This window comes from Meles meles, chromosome X, assembly GCF_922984935.1.
Source record: "Meles meles chromosome X, mMelMel3.1 paternal haplotype, whole genome shotgun sequence".
Lineage (NCBI taxonomy): Eukaryota > Metazoa > Chordata > Mammalia > Carnivora > Mustelidae > Meles > Meles meles.
Window position 1 is genome coordinate 6,346,482 of NC_060087.1, and position 19,165 is coordinate 6,365,646.

A 19,165-nucleotide genomic window follows, 5' to 3' on the forward strand; every position below is an offset into this window, starting at 1 on the left:
GGAGAGATGTCTGTTCATGTCGTCTGCCCATTTTTAATTGGATTATTTGTCTTTTTGGTGTTGTGTGAGTTTTTTACGTATTTTGGATTGAGCCCATTTCGGATATATCACTTGCAAATATTTTCTCCCTTTCGGTAGGTTTTGTTTTGCCTTTTCATTTTGTTGATGGTTTTCTTTGCCGTATAAAAAAGCTTTTTAGTTTGATGTGGTCTCGATTGTTTATTTTTGCTTTTATCTCCCTTGCCTGGGGAGACATATTCAGAAAAATATTGCTAAGGCCAGTGTACAGGAGATTACTGCCTGTTTTCTTTGAAGAGTTTTATGGTTTCAGTTCTCACATCTCGGTCTTTAATCCAGGTAGAGTTTGTTTTGGGGTATGGTGAGAAAGTGGTCCAGTTTCTTTCTTTTTTGCACGTAGTGGTTCAGTTTTCCCAACCACATTTCTTGAAGAGACTGTCTTTTTCCCACTGCATATTCTTGCCTCCTTTGTTACAGATGACTTGACTAGACTCATGGGCTCATTTCTGGGCTTTCCATTCTGTTCCATTGATCTGTGTGTATCTATTTTTGTGACAGTACCATACTGTACAAAATCTTCTCTCTTACTTGTGATTTCGAAGATGATAGCATGTCTGTTGCTCTTTGCTCATGCAGCACTAGAATCATTCATTCATTCATACCTTCGGGAGATACTGATTGAGAACTGTGCACCAGGCATTGGGCAACACTCTGGAGATGTGGCTGTAGAGGACGGAATAGAGTAATAAAGGCAGTTTTGAACAGTAATTTAAGGCACATCAGATGTAGAGAAATGAACCTGGTGATAAGTAGGAGTTCCATTTTACAAATTAGGACACTCAGAATGAGTCAATGAACATTTCATAGGATCCTAATTTTCGAGTTGAGAAGGGCTCTTAAGATTCTCGTCTGGCTCCTGTGTTTTCTGGACAAGGCAGCTGCAGTGCAGAGAGGGGAGTGCCTTTCCTGAGTGGACAGCTCCAGACCCAGTGCTCTGAGCCCCAGGACATCATAGGCAGGAGCCAGGTCCCATGGTGTCTGTCAGCATCGGGAAGGTCAGAAACTTCCAGGTGATGTATTCACCTGCACTTTTGAGTTCTGGTGCCAGATGGGAAGGCCTGACCTTGCCCTAAGTGTGGCCAGTTGCTTTGGCCTGAAGCTTGGGGGTGCCCGACTTTACTGTTAGTCCGGCTCTCGAAGGGCATTTCCTCCTTTTTGCTCTACGCTTTATCCTTGAAGGATTTTCATCCCTGTTATTCAGGGAATAATAACGGGAATAATCCAGAAGGTTAAGGTGGGGGCTGGGGAAGTTGGAAATAAAAAGAGAATAATAAAGAGAAGGGCGTTTTGAATGGTGGAAATGGGAGACCTGTGTAAGACTTGTAACTTGGTAAGAGTGGGTAGGTGTTTCCTCTGGGAAAGGCTAGCGCTCTTTGATGTGTTGAGGATTTGCGGTGACTCTGATGCATCACTAGGAACGAGTTCTTGGTGGCAGCCCTCGGTAACAATCCGTTGACCCAGGTTGGGCTGGTTGGTTCGTGTGTGTGCAGGTTCTCTCCCTGGTAAAATCAGGCACGCTGTGGCTCACAGGCGCCATTGCTTCTGTGACGGTTTCTTGCAGGCACGGACGAGCCATCTCACCTGCGGGCTGGACACCCAGAGCTGGCCGGTATCAGAGAGCATTGGGTAAACCAGGGGATCACAAGGAATGCTGCTCCTATACATTATTATAAAACTTTTTTATCGGGACTGTGGGAGAAGATGGTGGTCCCCACAGGAGATAATGTTCCTCGTAATTTTCGCTTGTTGGAAGAACTCAGAGAAGGACAAAAAGGAGGTGATGGTGTGGTTAGCTGGGGCCTTGAAGATGATGAAGATGTGACACTGAAAGGTGGACAGGCATGATTCTTGGGCCACCAGGACAAATTATGAAAATAATACATAGCCCTAAAGTAGAATGTGGAGCTAAATACCCAGAAACTCCTGCATCACATAGATTTGTAACCAGAATGAATATGAATGGAATTAATAATTCCAGTGGAATGGTGGATGCCTGGAGCATAGCAGTGTTAGCAAAATGGCACAATTCATATAGCATTAAAGCTGTACTTCGAGAGCCAAGACGTCTAATGATGTCCAAAGAAAATACGCAGCTTCCACAGCCACCAGAAGGACAAACATACGGCAGTTGATTTGAGTGGATCTCAAACTTGGCTTACATCAGCCACCTTCTACTCATGTTAATGTCTTGATTAAATATCACAATGCAAAAACACCCACACATAAGTGAAAGAATTCCATGAATTCATGGAAAACATGACCTGGACATTCGTAAGAATGTATTTAATATGTGTACACCATTACGTTTTCAGGTTCCAGGAGGAAAAATGCAGCACGATTCTTTTTCCTCTGTTAAGGGGGACTATCATTTAAGCATAAACCTGGAGTACTCAAAATGGAATTCAGGTTTACAAGATGAAAGCATGGAGAGGCGAGTCAGATGCTGTGGAAGCATGTGTGCTTCTGAAAAGTAAAAACACATCTCGAGAAGGAAAAACAGAAGTGGCGTGCTTCGTCTGTCTTGCTGAATGAAAGAGCTTCAGCTGAAATTGCCTGAAGTAGCAGGTACAATAAATACTGTCACAAATTCTGTTAATTTTTGAAGCAGTGTGGGTGCTGACTCCTAGTAATAGCAAAAAGATGTTCAGGATTGTTTTGATACCCGTATTTATAATAAAAAAATGTTGCCGAGGCGGGGTGGAGAGGTTGATAAGTTCTGTTAAAAGCCGTTCCGGTGTGTTACATGTAACAGACATGGTAAATATTTGTTTACAGTCTTTGTTTGAGAAACCATGCATCTAAGTAAAATCAACAGAAAGGAAATAGGTGTATGGATATGTGATTTTGAGATTATAGTTAATCTTAAAATGTAAATAAAATGTGGAATGTGGTCTCAGACTTTTCTTTTTAGGTCTCACCCATTTTTTCATTCATGTCCTTTTTCTGGACCAGTATCCCAGCCCGGACAGCATATCGAGTTTAGTCGTGCTTTCTCCTTACGTTCTCTGGTTCTCTGGGCTGTGACAGGTTCTCAGACTTTGTTTTGTTTTTTGTTTTTTTTTTGATGACCCTGATCATTTTGAGGAAAGCTGGTCATGGATCTTGTAGAACGTTCTCCAGTCTGGGTTTGGCTGATGTTTTTCACTGGGTCAGATTCGGGTAGTGAGTGTTGGGGACAAAGACCCACAGAGGTCAAGTGCCCTCCACTCACGTGCTGTCAGGGGTGTGTGGCGTCCTCATGCAGTACGTCTGATGCACCGCCCCGGTCGCTTGCCGGTGGTGGGTGCCGGGGCTCGCGACTCCGCAGTTACTGTTCTTCCTTTCCGTGGGCCGTTCTTCCCAAGCCCACACTCGGGGCACGCGTGTTAAGCTTCTCTGGGCGTTGTTTGTGCTTTAGGTTAAAGTACACCACGTGCGGCTCATTCACCAGCCTCTCCACAGAAGGGGATAGAGCTTTTTCCTAACTGCCCATCCGGGTCAACTCTTGTCATCAGCCAAGCCTGCGGTTTGTCCTCTGCCATCTCCGGTGTTGGCTTCTTTAAGGGGGAAGTGGGAACTGGGAGAGACTTCTGGAAGCATTTCTGTGCAGAATCCACCCACGAATTTGTGGCCTCTTCCCACACCTGTTCCCTCTTGTCCACCCTACAGCTGTCTTGACACATTTGTGTCTCGCCGTCTGCCTTGGGTTGGCCTCACTGCAACGCGGCATCTGATGTCGTTCTGGGAGAAGAGAGTTTTGTGCGCCCAGTTTGGAGGTTGATACAATGTTGAATTACTTTTCACAAATGTACTTACCTGGTCCGGCTGGCACGAGCAGGTTTGGGCCCGGTGGACGCGGGGTCTTCGTGGGACGTGCAGGTTCGGGCTCTGGCAGAGAGGCCCCTGGGCCCGCGGGGAAGGAAGGGGACCCCAACGCGGTGAGTTCCAGACCTGTGGGCAGCTGTCAGCACGTCTGGGGGTGCACGGTGCCGGTTTAATAGCGAGAAAATCAAAGTGGAGGCCTTGTTAAGAGACCTTCTCCTCTGTGTATTTTTAGAAGCAGTGAATATCAATCATAAATATTTAATGTAGTGTTTAGAGACTTTAGCATCATAAAACTCCAAAAAGGTGACTGAGAGGAGGTCGGTGCGTGTCTTCCTAGGGAAGAAAAGAATTGCCCCGACACATCGCGTGATAGAAGGAAAAGCCTCATTGATGTTCTTAGGAAAGGAAGAAATAGGTGAATAGCTATCTTATGTGTCTTGTTAATACCAGATGTGGAACCTAGTAATTATTCTTTGCGTGCCAGGGTTTTCATAACTCTGTTCTGATTTTAAAAAATAATGTGAGCAGTTTGAAAAAATAAAATAGCATGGAAAGAAACTAGACTCCTCTAAACCCACCCGTGGAAGTTCCCCTTCAGTGTTCCGGTGTATTTGCTCCCAAATGTCTGTACATGGGCGTGTGTAGCAGTCTGCATGTTGTGCTGTCTCACGCTCATCTCCACTTAAGCTTCCGGAGGAAGCATGGCTCGTCTGCCAGCATTTAATGAACGCATTTGTGTGCCCCTCTCCTGTCACGTTCGTGTGCTGTAGTTTACGGAACACACGTAGTTGGAGATTGACATCGCTTCCAGTTTGTGCTTTAGAATAGCTTGCTTGAAGTAGAATTGTAGGGCTCTTGAGACTGATGACCGAATTGTTTTCCTGAAAGGTCGTTCCAGTTGTATAGTACTGGGGGCGGGGGAGACAGCCCTCTCAGCTCCCACGATGGTGGTCAGCTGAGCTGCGAATGCGTGGCATCTTTATATAGGTATATATGTATATTATATATATATATATATAAAATATATTATTATATTCTATATCTTTATATATGTGTATATGTATATATTTGCATTTCTTTGATTACTAATGAGGTGGACTATTTTATCTTGTTGGTCAGCCATTTGCATTTTTTTTTTTTCCCTGTGATTTGGACAAAAGCCCTTTTAAAAGGCATACCTCAGGTTCATTCTTTGAACTTGACGCTTTCTGGATTTTCCTTGAAGGCCAGTTGCTTTAAGGATTTGCAGTGTCAGTTTGAGCTAAATGGGTCATTTCTGATGTTTGCTGGCACATTAGTCCTCTGAGTTGAGCCAAACTGAATTTACATATGAAGGCTACATTTTTAAACAGGATCTATGTCCAAAAGCAGGACGTTAGTGATTAATTTACTAAGGTTATACCTACACATGTGTTTCTAATGTCATTGGTGCTACCCCTCTCCTTCAAGGAGTCTGTGTGCACCAGAGGTTAAGACCGGCAGTTATCATGTAAGTTGATGTGTTCAGAAGTCACAGAGACACGTGCATTCCACTCATCTCCTATTTCCTAGAATGCTAATCAAAAGTCAGTATTTTTATAGAATGACAGCTGTAGGAAAAGCACAGATTCTTATGTTAGCCAATAAAAGATCTTTAAAATATAATTATAAATTGGCAAACTTGTCAAATTTGTTTCCACTCGTCATTAGCCGAAGTTCAGTGTTTCTGTGTAGATACGCGTGAGTGTGTGTATGTGGGTGACATATGTCTTCTCATACAAATGAGTTAATCGAGTATCGACTTTGCGACAGGCTCTGTGTCGCACGTGAAGCAGGGAACCATTTTATCAGACGATTGGGCACGGAATTTTCTAAAGCTCTCTGAAGCTCTTACTCAGAGGAACTGAGCTGTGATACTATGGGGGTGAGATCCCTGTCCTTTTACAGCATTGCAGGTGGAGTGCCGTAGTGGTGTCTGGGCATTGTTGCTCAAAAGTACATTGATTGGGGAAGAGGCTATCCAGGGCTTGAATGAGTCATTTCCTGCCGAGTGTCAGTAGGTGAGATAATCCACGGGGAAATGGCCATTTTCTCCAATGTCGGGCATTTCCTCACGACTCAAGATTCCATTTCCTGTCTGTTTTCCTACCCCAGACTCAGAGTTTTCTTAGTTCTGCGGTGTGCAGTAGGCCCAGAAGTCGAGAGCGGGGAGCAGCAGCCTTCTCTGCGTGCCTCTCCGGAATGTGGGTCAGGGTCGATGACTTTGAATTTGAACTCAGTTTCACAGGGTGTACAGGTGCGCACACACAGCGCCGGCATCCGCCAGAGCGGATTCCTTCTTCCTCCCGCTCCATCACCGGGCGGTGTGGTGGTAGTGGTTCCACGTGAACCACAGGCTGCGGTGATACTCCCGTTGCTAAAACAAGGACCGTTGAGTCGCCGTCTGTGGTCCCTGAGGACGGGCATGGGTGGGCCCCCCTCGCCCCCAGGCTCCAGCCCTGTAGGCGATGATTCTCCATTGTGGGTAAAGGGCGGGGCTTCAGTCATTAGAATCGGGAAGTGTTCCCTGAAAGTTGGGGGCAGAGAATGTCAGACCTGAAAGAAGACTTGAATGTAATGCTCATAACAAGAGTGACAAAGGGTAGTCCTGGAGAAGGTGTTTTGTTCTTAATTAGTGGCCCAGTGGGACCTGAGCTCTGCTGTTTTGTCTCCTGCACAAAGCCAGTTATTTAGCATCGTTGCTTTTGTGTTCCTGTGGCCACGTGTGAGGAAGTGGGTATCGTGAGGTATCGTGAGGTCACCCTCATTTTGGAGATGAGGGAGCTTCAGCTAACCTGCGTCCTTACCTGGAAATGAGACCTGTGCCACCTGCTGAGCCTGGGGCTCTTTGCTCACCCCAGGGGTGACCTGCCGATGACCTTGGCATTCTGAGACTCAGGCTTTCTTTCACCTGCACCCTGCTCAGGTGTCTGATGGAACTTCTAGTGATTCACAATATTAAAACGTAACTTCAAACACAAAATTTCTTTTTTTCCGAGAGAAAGCTAGTCTTCAACTGGAATGGTTTGTGATGATTAATGTGTTTCAGATTGGTCCAGGAATAAAGAAGATGTTACGGCATATAATTAAAAATTGGCAGTTGTCACAATTAAAGCCTGAATCCTGTGGCTAAAACAGACTGTCTGCTTTCATCTGGTGACCACCATCAGCATGTCGGAGCCTACAGGCACCTAGAAGCGATCTCCATGGGTGCTGTGCGGTAGAACTAGAATGTGATTTTCTGGTGGCCACAATACAGAGTCCAAAGAAACCAGTGAAATTAATATTGCAACATATCTTAATATACATCAGGTTAATATTGCAGAGCATAATTTAATATGTAATGATACATATTAAATACATTGATACATTATGATATATTAATACATTCTGTTTCACTGTCATTCCATTTCAACAAGTGATCTCTGTGAAAAATTATCGATATATTTAAAAGATATATATATAAAGATATTTTATGTCTTTCTTTTTTCTACCATTTTGTCTGTGAAATTCAGTGTGTAATTTGCATTTACAGCCCCTGCTGTAAACGTGGACTCCTAGGTCAGTCCAGTCGGAGACTCTGAGGTCCATTATCTAGAACTGTGAGAACTAGCTCATGATAATGGAAAGTAATTTTGAAGAAGGAACTTAATACTGTTTTTAGGAGGAGATAGTTTCAAACTTTGATAATGTACTAATGTGTGGTGTTGGTTAAGACAAAAAGTGTTGTGGGCATGTCCTTTAAAAATCTGCATGAGCACCCGTTACGGAGGAATCATCTGGCCTGGGAAGTCCCCATATGCCTCCGTCCTGCAGACCACAGTCAAGGATTTTTCTTAGTAGCTGTCGTGACCTGCTGTGTCCAGTCAGGTAGCCACTAGCCATGTGGAGCTGTGGTACCTGAGATGTGGCTAGTGTCACTGAGGGGGGGACTTTAAAATTGCATTTCCTTTTAATTGATTTGACTTTAAACGTCAGTACTTGGCTTAGTTATTGGAAAACATTTAAGTATGTTGGGAGTCACGTAGATAATGTGATCTGTGATTTCACGTCTACATTTCCTGAACTATGATAGCAGTTATGTATTTCCAGTGAAAATTTAATTTCCTGATCGAGATGTGTCATAGTGAAAAGTACACATTGAAGATTTCGGAGATTGAGTTGGAAAAAGGAACCTAAAAGATCTCAATTAATTTTCGATATGGAGTACATGTTGAAATGATGCTATTTTGCGTATATATTAAATCTCAGTGTATTATGAAAAATAACTCTACAGGTCACAGCAGTTTGAAATTTAAAGCTGTACAAAGCTGACCTGTTTCTTTTGGACGGTGCAGGTCTCCCTCCAAGTTCGCCTGTAACAAAGGAAGTAATGCTCAGAATTACAGGCTCCTGGTTAATGATCACATCCCAGACCGTGCTTTCACCTTCCCTTTGAAAAGCATTCTGTACATTCCACTGAGTCATCTTGATGGTTTGTCCGTCTCCGCGTTGGGCCGTTTTCAAGCATGGCCACCTTAGCTTACCCCTGCCAAGCTCCCTGGTATCGGGAGTTAGCCCCGAGAAGGCAGGGCTCGTCTCACTGGAAAGGGATCAGGCCCTCCGTCTGCACTCTTTCTTATCCCTACAGCATCTCTATGAGATAAAAAAGGCGAATCCCATTGTACACTCAAGATGAAGGGCGTCCAACTGGTTGCATCATGGGCCCTGACAAAGGAAACTTTCAGGTTCAGAGTCTGGGATGGAGCCCAGGGATGCTTCCTCTGACAAAGGCGGTTTTTTTGTTTTGTTTTGTTTTGTTTTTAAACACAGAGACAGAGACTAACATGAAGACAGAACTTTTTTTTTTTATTTAAGATTTTATTTATTTGACAGACAGAGATCACAAGTAGGCAGAGAGGCAGGCAGAGAGAGAGAGAGGAGGAAGCAGGCTGTCTGCAGAGCAGAGAGCCCAATGGGGGGCTCAATCCCAGGACCCTGGGATCATGACCTGAGCCGAAGACAGAGGCTTTAATCCACTGAACCACCCAGGCGCCCCACAAAGGCGGTTTTTTTCAAGCTTTGTTTAGGCAGCGCCGCACCCCAGGGCTCTAAAGAAAGAAAATCTGGTGCCACATGCGGAAGAGGGAAGTTCCCAAACGGAGGAGAGGAGCCGGTGGTACTTGCTGACGGCGGCAGTGCGATGTGAAGAGCGCGCTCAGGAAGCTGCGAGTTTGACTTCTAGTCATCGGCCAGAACTGGGTCGCATGGAAAACAGGTCCTGTGGGGAGGGTGTGGCCGTGTGCCCACAGGAAGTCCAGCTGTCCTGTTCTCCAAGGATGGAGGGGGACATGGGTGAGGGGAGACTGGCCGACTGGGCTCGAGGCCCCGTTCTGTCTTGTGAGTTTCTGCCCCGTGTGCAGAGACCTCTCTCTCTGTCCACGAGGATCTCCCCTGTGTTCTGAGGGCTAACTGGAGTAGCCAAGACCAAAGGGAGGCTTTCTTTTTCTTTCCTATCCTAGGTCAGACAAGGTGGAACCCAGTGTTGGGAGTTTCTGTTGACATGAGTGCGTGGACTGTGTGTCATGGCCACCTGGCACAGGAAAGGACTTGATCTTCCGTCTTTGTGGTCTTCCCACTAGTACCGCCTCCATCCGCACAGCTCGCGGCAGAGTATTTGCACCCATTAAGCTCTCCAGGAACTTTCTGCTCTTCAGTCATTTGCATTCACTCAAACATTCGGCCAGCCAGTCTGCGTTTATTGAGCACCTACTGTGTGGACATCCGGAGCCATGTTAGATGCAGGGAATATAGCAGTGAACAAAGCCGACAAAGATCTTCTGTCTCGTGGGCCGAGAAGTGAGTGCTCTGTGTGACACAGTAGATGTGGTGCCACAAACGAGAGCCGGGGAAGTCTCTTCGCTGTCGGTTACACTGCATTTTATGGATTTCAGGGACCGGCTCTCGAAAGATAGGTAAAACACCGTTTTCTGTTGTATAACAGCACTTGGTTGAGAAAAAAAAACTCGCACATTTTTTAATGTACCTTTGCCAATTAGAAAAATTGTAAAGTGAAATTGATTTCTCTTGGGGTTTGTGCAGAAATTAGCAAACATAATGCTTTTCCCTGAGCAGGATCTTGTTTCAACTACTGAGAGGCTTGTGATCAGGCAGGTGGAGTGAGGCGAGCTGACAAGTCAGAAGGCCCGGTTTTGTTCCAGTAGCATCTTCTGACCCAGTAAAGAGAACCCAGGCTGCTTTTCTTACAGTGGCGATGCCGTTACAATGTGTGCCAGCGGAGCACTTTTTATTAATACCAAGCCTTTGGTAAAGTATTTTGCTTTCTGAGAGGCTTCGTGAATCCTCTCACGTTTCCCTGGTACACTGGTTCTAAGTGCCCCCCTGCCCTGCTGCGCTGAATTTCCACTCGCTGAGAGCGGTCTCGTTAAATGGAGGTTTACGGCCCCTAGACTCGAGAAGAGATGAACGCAGTTAGACCATGCCGTTTGAGGGTCCGGTGCATGTGGATTGCTTCCTTACATTTGTGGTGACTCGGACACCCCGGTGTGCACGTGGCAGCTGAGCGGGTGGCGACAAGGGCCTGCATGCGGGCTTCATCCACGTGGCAGTGTCCGGAGTCATCGAGCCACTGACATCCAGTAGGAGCGGTGTAACGGGGGAGACGGGAGGTACAGCGCCTGCGTTTTTAATTTGGTTTTAATTCGACCTGTCATTTTTGGCCTCATTGGCTAAAGTTTTGGTGTCGGCAGGTACTGCCTTGTGAGGTAGGCGTGATGATGGACTGATGTTCGTAATGATTTTTCTCCTGCATTTTAATAAACACCTGGGACATCCTGAGCCTGTTTGTACCTGGTCATTTCTCTCTTATTTCCCTCGCTTCCCTGTCCGTCTCTGCGCGGAGGGCGGACACCGTTGGGTCGTAGCCGAAGGCTGTGGGCCAGTGTACAGAGTGCCTTCTAGGCAGAATGGAAGTTGAGGTTCATTGAGATCCTGGGACTCAGACCATCCTTGGGGATCTTTTCTTGTGTGTGTGTGTGTGTTTTCCCATCTTGATGAGGAAGATGCCCTAAATACAAGTCAGCTGTGGTAATTACGTACGTCGCTGGCGGCGTCACCTGACCTGCTGATTAATAACGCTGAGTGCCATGTGATAAGCGTTTGATTCTGTTAAATGTAGGCAGACTGTATTTGTTTGGAACAAATATATTGAACCATTATCTTCTAAGGACAGTAGCTTTAGAAGATAGAAACATTAACACTTGGTGGATCGCTGGCCTCCCTACAGTGATGCCCAGAACCTATGTGAACAGTCCTCGAACGCTGGAAAGATAAAGCGAGATGGAGTCCGACCAAAAGAGTGAAGGTGTCTGGCAGACAACTTAGGAGCAAGGAGAGAAGTTAAACTTGTATAGAACATGAACACGGGCTGCGGGAAAACCACATAGATTCCCATAAGGGGACAGAACGGGTTTCTGAGCCTGGGCATTATTCACATATGGGGCTGGATAGTTCTCGGTTGGGGGGGCTGTCCTCTGCGTTGTGGGGTGTTGAGCTGCAGCCCTGGGCCCCACCCACAGGTACCAGTAACTCTCCCCGCAACAGTTAGAGCAACGCAAACTGTGTCCAGAGAAAGCCCAGTGTCCCCTAGGGGAACATCATCACCCTGCTGATGAGAACCGCTGGAATAGATACGTAACTGCAAACAGGTATAAGGGTCTTAGGTCTGGCATCTGGAGGAGGCGTGAGACATACAAGGAAGCCATCCCAGCGATTGCAGTTGGTCCTTCCACTCGCTACACACGGGATCCCTGAGCCCAAGGCAGCCGTGAGCAAACCATTCCTCTTGGGGTCAGGAAGGCTCTACCTCACCGACGTTTGGAAGAAATCAGTTTTAAGCATCCTTTGAAGGTGGAGGGAAGAGGCTGAGGGACTAGATCAAAGATGAGCATTTTGACTTCTTTTTAAAATTTATTCTGTTTTGTAGGCACACATTTCCCTTTGCAGATAGCTGCATTTAGGACAGAATGTTCGTGAAATGAGTTTTTATAAGCTAACATTTCACAATGTGGAAAACATTCCAGTTTGAATTAACTTATTTCAGTTTTACTGAAAATAACTGTAATTTATGTTACATATTAGGCACTTGGACACATTTTGTAAAGGAGCTTCAGAGGATTTGGGGGGTGGTATCTGGAATATTGTAGTGATTTTACTGTATAATTTCACATAGTGAAGCTCTAGCCATAGAAGCTTGGGCTTTCTCTGGACTCCAGAAAGTAGGCAGTCACTGCTAGCTATGTAGAATTTCATGGTGTAAGCACAAATGACTTCTTGATTTATGCCCATGATAAACGCATATTCATCACCCAGAGATATTATAGGGAGTTTTGTGTGAAAAGACAGAGTCGGCCGTTATTCCCTTCACCCAAAATCTGGCCTGAGCATTGCCATGTTTATTGAAAAAGTCAGGGGTGCCTCGGTGGCTCACTGGGTTAAAGCCTCTGCCTTCAGCTCAGGGTCCTGGGATCAAGCCCTACGTCGGGCTCTCTGCTCAGTGGGGAGCCTGCTTCCTCCTCTCTCTCTGCCTGCCTGTTTACTTGTGGTCTCTGTCTGTCAAATAAATAAATAAAAATCTTAAAAAAAAAAAAAGAAAAAGTCAGTAAAAGCTGGGAATCCTAAAAAAGGAGGCATACACATCTTCTGCGTTCTGTTGTTTTCCCCTAAAGCATGTGAATGCCCAGTCATCTGTGAGTACTCGGAGGGCCAGCTTGCCCTTTGCTCCAAGGAGTCCCAGCTAGAACTCCCCCAAGAGACTCCAGCCTTTTACAGGGTTTCTAGCTTCTGGTCCTCCCACATGAAAGCAGCACAGAAATCTCTTGTCTGCATCTCACCAGATTTCCCTCGTATCCCCAGCCTGCTTGGTTGTCTTGCCTGCACCGAATCCGTCTAAAGGGACTTCAGGTTCATTTCTGGGAAGAGCTAGTAACAGGTTCCGTGCGCACTCGTACTTCTTGCGTTTGGGCGATGTCTCCGTAGTTTGTAGTTAACAGGAGCGAGGCCAGCCGAATGCAGCTGAGCAACCCTGGATGGGTTTGGGGACACTGTGTGTCTGAAGGATATTCCGGCCATCCGGCCACTGGGAGTAGCAGAATCCTTCACAAGAACTGGCCGCGATTTATCTTCTGATTGTTAGACCGTGCAGTGAAGGGTGCAGTCTAGGCATGACGTATGTGTTGGACTAACTTGCTTGTAAGGTTTATGTGATAATGATATTAAACTCTCACATGTAAGTAACAACGGGGAGGCCCCGCCGTCTGCTCATAAGGGTATAAATTTGGATGGCTGTGATCTCACCCAACTTCTGCTTCTACCCTTACTATATGATTATCATTGCCGCTTACTATAAAGCCCTCCAGGACCTAAAAATGGTGCATGAGTCATCAAGAAGGAAGATGCAATATTCAGTGGAGTTTGGTGTTAAGTACATCTTACTGTATTCGGAAGGTGTTGTGTTTTTTTGGTTGTTGTTTTTTGTGTTTTGTTTGTTTTGTTTTGTTTGTTTTGTTTTTTTTTTGGTGCTTGTCTGTTAAGTTTCATTCTTGTTTAAAGCACAAAGCTAAGCTTTGTGGGTTTGCAGGTGCTGAGCCAGATGCCTTGTGAGCTGAGGGGTGCAGGTGCTGATGCCCCGGCCTGCTGCAACTGGACAGGCAGTGAGTGGAAAAACAGACAAGGTCTTGGGTAACGACACGGGCTGGGAAGGTCAGGAGCAGGGTCATGTGTCCGAGTGACTTGGGTAGAAGGGGTTCCATGGTAGACGTAAGAAGACCTCCTGAGGTGCCTGGGTGGCTCAGTGGGTTAAAGCCTCTGCTTTCGGCTCAGGTCATGATCCCAGGGTCCTGGGACGGAGCCCCACATTGGGCTCTCTGCTCTGCGGAGAGCCTGCTTCCTCCTCTCTCTCCCTGCCTGCCTCTCTTCCCTACTTGTAATTTCTGTCTATCAAATAAATAAAATCTTTAAAAAAGAAAAAAAAAAAAGGCCTTTTGATGAGGAGATGGCTGAGTTGAAGTCATGAGGATGCACCTGGGAAGAGCCAGAAGAGAGTTCGGGAACAGCACTTGCAAAGACCAGGCAGTAGGACCGAGCTTCAAGAACTTGAGAGGTGAAAAGCCAGACCGGGCAGGTCTGATGTGATGGGAGTAAGCATCTGACAAGGGGATGGGATCAGAGCTGTGTGCAGGGAACAAGCATCAGTAGTTGTAATGGTGGTGAGTTCGGACTGGAAACCCTCCAGTGTCTTCCCACGGCACCAGCTGGTGGCTGGCTCCTGTGTCGGGGAGGGACTGTCGTGGCTGTAGGCCGCTCCCAGGCAGAAGACTGTCTCATTTTCCACTAGCGGAGCTCCATGGGGCCAGGAGGGAAAGCCCAGATTTGGGATACTTGAGCAGAGATCACCGCAGATGTCCTGGGTACAGGAGGCCGGGAGGGAGGTATCATCCGCTGCGACAGCAGGTGGGAGGAGGGTGGCGTTGGCGTTGGTGTGGGAGGTGGGTGCAGGGCCCCTCGTGGACAGGCAGCATTTGGGTCGCTGGTTGGACTTCCATGAGGACACGTCATGTGGGACGAGTGTGGAGCTGGGAGGGCCTGGACCAGAAATGCATCTGGGGGCTGGAGCCAGGGACAGGGTGGGTTCTCTGGGGGGAGGTGAATGGCGGTTCAGGCCTGCCCGAGGCACTGTAGGCACAGTCGGGGGAGGGGCCCAGAGGTCAGAAACGATGCCTTTCAGAAGCTTCATTAACGTGCCACAGTCATTTGATAACCCGTTGTATTTTCGTAAAGATTGACACAGGCTTGTAGAAGATCAGAGTTGAGTCAACCGCCATCTGGAAACCTCCTGAGAGGAATTTGTTAATGTCATCCTCTTACTAGCTCCTTTCTTGTTTCAAAGTAAGGGGAACAGCTTGCACTAAGAATTATGCCGAAATTTCCTTTTTTCCCTGAAGCTTTCATCTGAGGTAGGGAGAAATGATTTGGCTGAGATTAATTAAATCTGAATACCTCTTGTTTTTCTCAGGCTTGTAGAACTTTTGCCAGTAATCACAAGGACGGTGCTGAACGTCATTGAACAGCATAGTGTGTTCAACTTTTTTTTGAATGGCTTTTATGGTCTTGATTGAACAAGAACTTCCATCCCATTTCCCAGCTGCAAAGATTAATACAAATTTAATTAACCAAAATGTGTCATTCTGCTACCATGTAGCTAAATTCCCCAAGGACAGAAACTGGCCTGAGAATTTACGGGTTTGACTGATGTGCCGAGTCAGCTGGAGATTTCTCGCTCCCTCTGTCTGTGCCCCTCTCCCAGCCATGCTCACTCTTAAATAAACAAATCTTTAAAAAAATTAAAAAGAAAGCGTGGTCAAAATGGTCAGTTTTAAGTATACAGTTTAGTGGCATTATGCAGATTTCACTGTCCATCCGCAGACTGTTTCGTCTTCCCACGTCCAAACTCCGGAGCTGTTAGGGCCGTAACTCCTTTTCCTCCCGCCCACCTGCCCGCTCCCGGCAGCCCCCGCTCCGCCTTTTGTCTCTGTGACGCCGCCAGCTGCCGCACACGGGTGGCGTCACACACTCTTGCCCTTTGGTGTCCGGCTCATTTTCCTTAAGGTGACATCCTTGTCGTCCACCCACAGCGTGGCGCGTATCAGAATTTTGTTCTCTTCAGAGGCCGACTAGGACTCCGTCGTGTGTGTGTATAATTTATACGAGCTTGGTGGATCCGGTCGTCCGTCGGTGGGCATGTGGGTTGTTTTCCTCTCTTCGCTGTTGGGAAATGTTGCCGCTCTACGAACACCAGGGTCCAAATATCTCCTCAGCTGCCTCCTTTCAGTTCTTTCGGTTCTGTACCTGGAAGAGGCATCGCTGGGTCACGTGGTGATTCTGTGTTTAATGTTTTGGGAGCCATCACGCTGTTCTCCTGCGGGTTCATTTCGAAGTCATCTTCGGGAGATGCGATGGAAACGGCATCCGGCCATGACTCCCGGGCTCCAGCAGCGGAGCTCGCGCACGCCCACAGGCCAGGATTAGCCCAGTGCCTCCTTTCCTACCCGCAGCGAGCTCAGGGTGGTTTTTACATTTTTACATATCAGAAGAAGAATAGTGTCTTGATACGTGAACTTCTGTGAAATTCAGATTTTATTGTACATCATTAAAGTTGCATTGGAACGCGGCTACCCCTGTTGGTTTGCGCGTGGGGCATGCCGAAGGTAGACGATTGTGACAGAGAGGTCCTGTGGGCTGAGAAGCGGAAACTCATTACCCTCATACGCTTAAAGGACGAGTTTGCCAGCCTTTGGGCTAACAGGTTAGGCTCATGAGAAGTCAGATAAGCGTATTTACGTCTGTTGACCACCGCGCCTGCGGAGCACGGACTTGTCCACGGGTCTTTGTAGGTGCATGGCGCGTCCTCCTCATTCATCACCCGGTTCTAAACCTCACTTCCATCCCTTTCTCACGTGGAAGCCTCCAGTGCGCGTTGCCGAGGCCCCGCAGAGGTGTAGAGTTTAAAACCCCAGCCGAGTCGATTTTTTTTTTTTCTCCCTAAGGTTTTATTTTTAAGTAATTTCTACACCCAGTGTGGGGCTCAGACTCACAGCCCTGAGATCAAGAGTGTTGCGGGCTCTACTGAGCGAGCCAGCCGGCGCCCTAACTAGCCCCAGCCGAGTTTCAAGACTGCGCGTTTCAGATACGTGTCCTTTTCCATTCCCAGTTCCAAAATTTGCTTCTCTGTCCTGTCTTTTAAGGAATTCTCTCTTCCCGGCGAATAAGAAATCTGTTACTAATGAAGGAACCAAATTTGAGGATGATTTCTCAAAATTCACTTTTTTTCCCCTCTCTGCTTTTTTGGATAAGGTCTGTGCCCTACTAAAAGGCAGTGTTCTATTTTTAATCTGTGATATTTCCATAAAACCATGTAAATGTCATACTTGGAACTGTAGGGTGTTTTCGACTTTTTTTTTTTTTTTTGTAAAGAGCTTTTCTCTGCAGCAAGGACTGTGTACGGGTTGTGAGAAGTTCCATTCACACAACCGGAAATCTGAAATAGCATCCGTTTCCACCATTTAACATCTTTCATTTTAGTGAAATCTTCAGAATATCATTTTAGGGTAACACTTTGCTCAGAGTTTAATTTGTGGTGAGACACAAAGCCGCCAGAGCTTCCTAATGGACCCAGACAGCTGTACCACAGGGACGGATACACTTAGACGGTGACCGTATTTACCCCCATGTCCCATGTCCGCTGCCCCACACCCCGGGGAAGAAGCCTTCAGTTTGTTTTCGTATCCGTGAAATCATAGTATTTGTCTTTCTCTGACTTCACTTAGCATAATGCCCTGTCGGTGCATCCCCATAGGATTTTCTGTCCCTCACGAACATGATCTTAGGACCTCACAGAAGTTGGAACAGGCTCAAAGGAAAACAGGCTAAGTTTAATCTAGAAAGTACCCTGAAATTTTACTTTCCCTGTATTTCCTTTCTAAAGGAAATGGAGCATTGGCTTTTTCTTTTTTTGGCGATTGTGTTTGAAATTGTGTTTGCATGAACAAGAGTGTTGCCCACTCGCTGGTGAGATGACTCGGTGAAAGCGAGGAGGCAGGCAGGTGAAATCCTTCCGTGAGCAGAGCGCGACGGCCGTGCCTGCGACGCTGCTCCGGAGTCGAGTGCCCGCGGCTGGTCTGATCTGCTGTTGGTCTGAGCTGGTTTGTTTTCTCATCCGACTATGCTCACTTTCTTTCTCAAACACACTTGCTCATTTAAAAATTCAGTTGTTCGAGAATCAACTAGTATGTTTCCATATAAGAAAACCACAGATAAACAGGATTATGTTCCAGTTGAAAGGAAAACTCGATTCCCTCACACGTTTACTGGTGTGACAGTTTTAGCCCCTTTAAAGAAACCTCCTGAAACGTGTTCTTTTTGAGTAGTGAGTGGCGCACATGTTTTTAGGTTCATCTTGGCTTTTAAATTTTTATTTATTTAAAACATTTCTCATGGCGGTAAAATACAAACAAGGTTCATCTGGTTTTGTATTTTCAGGTTCACGGTTTTCCCCCCACCTTTAAAAACACAAGAGAATGATTAGTAGACCAGAAGGAGCGGGGCATTCTAGTGGCCAGGGTTTCACGGCTGTGGCTATGCTGTGGTTATGATCATAACTTCGTTGTTACCCGCCTGCGTGCCTGGCTTTACATATATTTGGATATGCGCATCTGTGCAGTGTAAGTGTCCAGCGCTTTGCTGTGTGGCGCAGAGAGGTTACGGTGTTCGTCAGGAGACACACAGCTCCCGTCAGGGGTTCTAGGGTTTCGCCACGGCCGGCCTCACTCTGGGGCCGTGATGCTTCTGCAGAAGTCTGCCAGATTGCCTTGTAAAGGAGACATGACCCTTTCCTGGCACGGAGTGTAACTTCTGGGAAGCAGACCACACTGGAATCCAGGGAGGAGGAAGCCAGCTAAGACTGGGTAAAAGCACAGTGTGATGCACAAGGGCAAGCAGAATTGAGGCCAGAGTTTGACCTTCAGGGGAAATGGAGACCACTAGAACGACACAACGGAACTTTCTGTCTTTTGTTGCAAAGAGTCCCTTAAAAATGCACCCTGAACACAGACATTGTTGGGGAGGGCGATGGGGTTTAGGGCCAGCTGGCCTGGGATTGCCTCCAGGTTCACACCTTCCTGACAGCACACTTGCAAAGTCTCTGGGCTGCTGGCGGGGGTGGGGTGGGCGGTGACAGTGTGGGGGGACAGCGGCGCCCTGAACTCGCCTTCCTGTAGCCTCGAAGCTTCGCACAGATGCTGGGTGTTTCTCTTTGCACCACACATGGACATTTTGGCCGGCGAATTCCTGACGGGGCAAGACGAGATTCCTCTCTGCTTTATGGCATCACCATCCCAGCCCAGACTCCAGAGCCAGTGCGACCATCAGAAGCCCTTGGGAACCTGGGGATTCTGATGACCCATCCGCTGAGCTGTTTGACTCACAGAAAGTTCAAAAGGCTTTAAATCGTGTGTTCTTTTCTCTGTCACAAGAGTCTATTGCCCTTGTATTTTTTGGTATTTATTTTTATATTTTTAAGGTTTTATTTTTAAGTAATCTCTGCACCCAACGTGGAGCTCAAACCCAGGAGCCTGAGATCAAGGGTTGCATGTTCTACTGACTGAACCAGCCAGGCGTCCCTCAGTCACCTTTTGTAGGGAAACACGCATCG

The 19,165-nt window shown here is 46.8% G+C and overlaps 1 protein-coding gene and 1 pseudogene across 6 annotated transcripts in view; both read left to right on the forward strand.

Annotated features, from left to right (window-relative positions):
- TBL1X (transducin beta like 1 X-linked) overlaps positions 1 to 19,165 on the forward strand; it is a 197,217-nt gene that overhangs the window by 108,459 nt on the left and 69,593 nt on the right. The window contains exon 1 of one of the 6 annotated variants that reach the window (XM_045996467.1): positions 2,625 to 2,643. The exons of the other annotated variants lie outside the window; for them this stretch is intronic. The gene's annotated coding sequence lies outside the window, so the exon portion shown is untranslated. Of the gene's footprint in view, positions 1 to 2,624; positions 2,644 to 19,165 lie in introns of those variants that run through there. 6 annotated transcript variants of the gene reach the window in all.
- Positions 1,780 to 2,210, forward strand: LOC123935549 (annotated as a pseudogene).